At 37.1% G+C, this 6,835-nt stretch overlaps 1 pseudogene; it reads right to left on the reverse strand.

Annotated features, from left to right (window-relative positions):
• Nucleotides 1-3,019: 3,019 nt before the first annotated feature.
• On the reverse strand, nt 3,020-3,592 carry LOC114043812 (annotated as a pseudogene).
• Between the last annotated feature and the right edge of the window lie 3,243 nt (nt 3,593-6,835).

Below are 6,835 nucleotides of genomic sequence, written 5' to 3' on the forward strand. Positions count from 1 at the left end.
CTGTGCTTCCATTAAACTGGCCTTCCTTCTATATGCAAACAGAACTATGTCTCCCTAATTTACATTTATGTCATCCCACATATTCTTAATGGCCTACATATTTTATATGCTAACCTCTTACATAAAAATAGTTTATATTAACAGATCTTTTACAAAGCAGCTTGAAGTCTTTTGAGGACATTATTACATTAATCTCCATAAAACTCCTCAGAAGTCAAAGTATTATTCTATCCATTTTCAAAATTGTAAGTGAGATTGAGTTAGAGGTTAAGACCATATGAAAAAACTGGCCAAAAAATCAATCCTCAACTTTGTTGAGGAGAATAAACAGTGTCAAAAACCAAACTATTTCCTGGTTCAGGTTGATTTGGAGCTGATGTTTGACTTTTTTAAAAATAGATATTCTGAAAGTTTTCATTTGGCTTTTGAGAAACTGCCCAATTTAGTATCACTAGACTTGATCCTAGGGAAATTTTTTCTATAATTGTAACATATAGGTCTTCTAAGACTACTCTAAAGACAAATCTATTGACAGCACCACAGCTCCATCCTTTCAAGGTAAATAATAGCCTGGCATGTCAGTGATTTTCTGAACTGCTTCTGCAGAGTCTGAGTGTTAAATGCAATATAAATAAGGGTTCCATAAAATAACATTGACACTAGTGACATTTTTTCCTTTAAAATATTAAATATAAAATGGAAAATAAAAATGCACATGGTAACTTTTTTATTATAAAAATAGCCTGAATCTCCTCTATTTTGCTCCAAAACTTTCCCTTTGTACTTGGGCTAGTCCATCTTGCCTAGCCCTTGAACTATCATTAATGGTTTCTGTCACTATACATCAGTCCCAATAGCGTTTTTGGGCCAATTAATTTGGGGAACACCAGCATATTAAATCTTAGGAGGTATTTAAAAAAAACAAATATTGTATAGTAAGTCAAGTGTATGTGTGTGTGTGTGTGTGTGTGTGTGTGTGTGATGTCAGTGAGGTAGAGTGCTGGGCTTGGAGTCAGGATGACCTTGGTTCAAATTCTGTTTCTGACACTAATTGTTGCAGGTTGTATAACTTCTGTGTGCTTTAGAATTTCTTTTCTAAATCAAGGATAGGTTGACTTTTATGTGGGTAGAAGGAATTTTCATATTCAAAATTTCCTATCCTCCCAAACTATAGATATTTGTACAATCAGGCAGGTACCAGCTAACTCTCTGTTACTGTGTCTAGCTCTCTATGTCTAATGTCACTTAATCTCTCAGTGGAGTAGACCTCTTTTTTAAAATGATAAATTTCTAAGCCATTGTACAGTTTCCTTTTTGGGAATTCCATAAAAAATGAAATGACAGGTACAGCCAATAACAAACAAAACACCAATTTAAAAAAAAAAAGGAACAAAAAAGTTAACTTTGTATCATTATAGTTAAGTAGAATTTCTGAAATGTAGAATCTCCAAATTTTTTTTTTAGTTCCCATACATTACTGCCCTGATATCCTGGAACCAGGGGGCAAAATAGGCATTGAAAGAATTCACCAATCACCTCAGGAAAGACATCCTAAAATAAAAACTTCAAGTAACATTGTAGCCAAATTACAGAACTATCAGGTCAAGGAAAAAATATTGCAAGTCTCCAGAAAGAAACAATTTAAATATGGGGGAGCCACAATCAGGATTACAGAAGACATAGCAGTCACAACATTAAAGAGTCACAGAACATGATATTCTGGAAGGCATAGGGACTAAGACTACAATCAAGAATCACCTACATGGCAAAATTAAGTATAATGCTTCAAGGTTAAAAAAAATTGTCATTCAATGAAACAGAAAGATTTCAAATCTTCCTAAGAAGATCAGAATTGAACAAAAAATTTGATATCCAATATCAAGACCCAAGAGAAGCCTAAAAAAGTAAAAAGGGAAAAGAAAACATAAGAGATTCAACAGAGCTGAACTGTTTACATCCTTCCGTGGGAAGATGATGCTTTTAACTCTTAAAACTCTTATCACACCTAGAAAGAATACACATGGACAGAGGGCACAAGTATAAGGTAAATTGGAGGGAATGACATAAAAACAATTAACAGAAGAGAAAGAGGAGTACACTGGGTGCAGAAGGAAGGGAGAGATAGAATGGAGTAAATGATTTCACATGTAGAGGCACAAAAACCCTGTTACACTGGAAGGGAAGAGGGGATGGTGGGCAATGGGCATTGCTTGAACCTTATTTTCATCAGTATTGGCTCAAAGAGGGAATAATGTACACCATCAGTTGAATATAGAAACCTATCTTACCCTACAGGAAAGTAGGAGGGAAAGGAAATTAAGTAAAGGGGGAGGAGAACTGACAGAAGAGAGAGTAGATCAAGAGAGGTGGTAGAAAGAAGCAAAACACTGGTGAGGAGAGAAAGCATGAAAGGAGAGAGAGGACAAACAGGAAGAAAAATAGGATGGAGGGAAATACACAGTTAGTAATCATAACTGTGAATGTGAATGGGATGAACTCTCCCATAAAACAGAACTATATAGCAGAGTAGATCTAAAACTAGAATCCTACAATATGTTGCTTACAAGAAACACCCATGAAGAAGAGAGAAATACACAGAGTAAAGGGTAAGGGGCTGGAGCAGAATCAAATATGCTTCAGCTGAAGTAAAAAAAAAAAAAAGCAGTGGTAGCAATACTGATCTCAGACAAAGCAAAAGCAAAAAATATACATAGTTAAAAGAGATAAGGAAGGAAACTACATCTTGCTAAATGGTACCATAGACAATGAAGTAATATCAATACTGAACATATATGCACCAAGAGGTAAGCATCCAAATTCTTAAAGAAAAATTGAAGTGAGTTACAAGTTCATGACCAAACAAGAGATAGAGAACATTGCAAAATGTAAAACAGATAATTTTGATTATATTAAAATGAAATCTTTTGCACAAAGAAAACCAATGCAACCAAGATTATAAGGAAAGCAGAAAGCTGGGAAACAATCTTTTTTTTTTTTTTTGACACCTAAAAGCATTTTATTATTTCTCAACTTCACAAGAACGAGGGAGTGACCAGACAGCAAAGGGACCTAGCTTGGGAGCCTGGGCCCAGGCACACACACAGCAGGGGAGCTCAGGCAAAGTGGACCCGTTCCAGCCCACGTTGGCTGCGTTCATGTCGTAGTAATTGATACAAATCTTGTCCCCGGGAATTCTGAGGTGCTTGGTGAGCAGCTCGAAGAGCTGCTTGCTGTACGCCTTGTTCTAGGGCCCGCAGATCTTGCCGATGCTGTGCAGGCTGCAGAGGGCGCACAGGTCCGAGGAGCCCCCAAAGGCCATCAACTAGTCGGCCGAGATGTGCAAGGCGATGTACTGGGCCTGCTTGCCCGTGGCCTTGGCCAGCTGCGTCGTGAGCTCGCTCAGCAGGGAGTCGGGCACCGAGGAGCACGGCACATTGGTCTGCACCATCTGCATCTTGGCGGCGGCTCCGGCGGGTGGCGGCGCCGGGAGGCGGGAGAGGGGCTGGTTCGAGCAGAGGCGAGCAGCGGTGCCAGGATAAGCCGAAAACTGGGAAACAATCTTTACAGTAGGTGTCCCTGATGAAGAACTCATTCCTCAAATATATAGAGAAGTGAGTCAAATTTATAAAAATAAAAGCCATTCTCTAATTGATAAATGGTCAAAGGATATGAATAGGTTTTCAGATGAAGAATTCAAAGCTATCTATACGCATATAAAGAAATGCTCTAATTCACTTTGGATTAGAGAAATGCAAATTAAAACAACTCTGAGGTATCATCTCACACCTATCAGATTGGTTAATATGATAAAAAAGGAAAATTATAAATGTTGTAGAGGTTGCAGGAAAATTGGTACGCTAATGCATTGTTGGTGGAGTTGTGAACTGATCCAACCATTCTGGAGAGCAATTTGGAACTATGCCTCAAGGGCAACCAAACTGTGCATATCCTTTGATCCAGCAATACCACGACTAAATCTGTATCCCAAAGAGGTCATAAAAAAAGGGAAAAAAGGACCTATATGTGCACCAATTTTTATAGAAGTCTTTTTCATGGCAGCAAACTATTGGAAATTGAGGGAATGTCCTTCAATTGGGGAAAGGCTGAACAAGCTGCGGTATATGAATGTAATGGAATATCATTGTTCAGTAAGAAATGATGAACAGGAAGATTTCAGAAAAACCTGGAAAGACTTGTATGAACTGATGCAAAGTGAAATGAGCAGAGCCAAGAAAACATTGTACACAGTATTAGCAACATTGTGTGATGATCAACTATGGATGACTCAGCTCTTCTCAGTAATATAATTATCCAAGATAAGTACAAAGGACTTAAAAAGGAAAATGCCATCCACATTCAGATAAACAACTGATGGACTCTGAATGCAGATCAAAACATACTCTTTCCACTCACTTTATTCTTTTTTTGTCTGTTTTCCCCCTTTTGATCTGTTTCTTCTTTCACAACTGTGACTAATATGGATATTTATTTCACAGGACATCCTATGTATAACATGTCAAATTACCTACCATTTTAGGAAGAGGGGAGAGGAAAGAGAGAGGGAGAAAAATTTGGAACTCAAAATCTTGTAAAAATGAATGCTAAAAATTGTTTCTACATGTAATTGGGGAAAAAATTAAAGTATTATTCAAAAATAGAAAAATAAATTCACATACATTTCATAACAATTTTGTCAAGATAGCTTTCATTTCATTGAAATAAATAGGCTTTGGATTCTATAAATATAATAGGCAAATGTCTTAACATACAGATTACAAATGAGGTACTCTTTCTTTGAGAGCATTGAATTACCCTACTGAGTAAACATTACTAGCAATTTCCAGTAATTAAAGAGAATTACCAAGTGTAGCAGCAAGAGCACTAGAATTTGATGTCTTGGGTTCAAATCCCAACTCTTTTACTTTAATCAATCAATCAATAAAAATTTGTTAAGTGCCTACTATATACCTGGCACTGTATTTTACTTAACTCTCTGATTCTTAATTTTCTTTAATATAATATGAGGGTGTTGGACTATATGATCCTATCGTTTCAAATATTTTTGTACTAACTTCTTAAATGTCCAAATCTTCCAATTTCCTGGTATTGTTATCTATTTTGACTGCTTAGTATGGAATGTGGTAGTGTGAGGCTACATAAAGGTATAATAAAAGTCTGACCTTCAGTTTAAAGGTCTTGTTTCTTATACTGTTAACTCCTTGGCCGGAAGACTCCAAAGCTCAGAAGTAGGGTGAACCTGGCTGGTCTATCCCTGATGGATGGATTTGCTAGTCAAACATATCTGAATTTACTAGAAGACAGCTGTAACTAAGAGGGGCAATCAGGATTTTGTTCCAGGATGCCAAAATCAGAGAGTACCACATATAGAAGTCCCTGAATTTAGAAGCGTCTTATGGCTCTTGTGGTTCTTTAGAGGCATAGAAACATCGTAACATAACACCTAATTTGTAAGGATAATTGCAGCTAAAATAGAAAGCCACCAGATGGTGAGGGGGGTGAACTCCTCCATGTCCTCATTCTTATCATGGCACCTCAACTGCGGGCAAAACTCCTAGTTATAGTAGTGACAGCAGATCTCACCTTGTTTAGCTGCCAGTAAACTAAAATGCCCACATGGGTATCAAAAAGGCAACCTATTCCCGTTATTTATCTACAAAATAATTTATCAGGGTATGTACACAGAATAAATTCAATTAAAGCATCAGGAAGTCAGTAGTAGATTATATCTTGTGAGTAAAAAGATGTCATGTCCTTGACTACATGCATCATTCTTTCAGCGTATGGTGCAAATGGACATAATTTGTTTTATGGATGTTGTAGTGAAGAGTTTATGTGAGATTTTGTTCATTTGGGAAGAAGTAGAAATCTAGGAAGGCTGAGCATTAAGATGTAATCGAATGAGTTCAGTGATGGGATATGGGACGTAAGTCCAGGGAGAAGTCAGAGGCAGAGGCTTGAGACCTGCTGGAAAATATGCTTGTATTTCCTATTAAGCACTTTGATAATTAGCAATGAATAACTTTGGGAGTGGGGTGGGGAGAGAAAGCAAAGATTCTATGGTGTAAATTGCTCCCCTGCTTCTAGTCTGTGCTCATTAAGATATGCCTTTGCCCTCCTGGAGGAAATTGTAGCCCTATGGATTTTAATTTTTAAGGAGTTTTTAGGGTATATGGTGGAACTATTATCGGATTTTAGTTATGCTCCGAGGTCTATTACCAACTGTTAACAGGATGGAGACTCTTAAATCTTAGAATGTTAAACCTGGAAGGAACCTTTCAATGAAATGAAAGCTATCTTGACAAAATTGTTATGAAATGTATGTGAATTTATTTTTCTATTTTTGAATAGTACTTTAATTTTTTCCCCAATTACATGTAGAAGCAATTTTTAGCATTCATTTTTACGATATTTTGAGTTCCAAATTTTTCTCCCTCTCTCTTTCCTCTCCCCTCTTCCTAAAATGGTAGGTAATTTGACATGTTATACATAGGATGTCCTGTGAAATAAATATCCATATTAGTCACAGTTGTGAAAGAAGAAACAGATCAAAAGGGGGAAAACAGACCATCTAGAGACCATCTTAGAGACCATCTAGCCTAATAACCTCTTTTTAAAATGACTTTAGGGCCAAGACAGTAGGAATGACCTGTCAAAATCTGGGTTCTGGCTATTGGAAGGCTATCAAATATTCCTGCCTTTGCTTTCTCCTTGTCTTTCACCATTGCAGGAGTCCAGAGACTTGGAAACTCACCACTAGGCACTGCTTGGACTTGTATGGTGAATCTAAGAGGAAATAATTAGACTTCTCTGTGCT

Source organism: Vombatus ursinus, unplaced genomic scaffold (genome assembly GCF_900497805.2).
Source record: "Vombatus ursinus unplaced genomic scaffold, bare-nosed wombat genome assembly UNPS02014770.1, whole genome shotgun sequence".
NCBI classification, from domain to species: Eukaryota; Metazoa; Chordata; class Mammalia; order Diprotodontia; family Vombatidae; genus Vombatus; species Vombatus ursinus.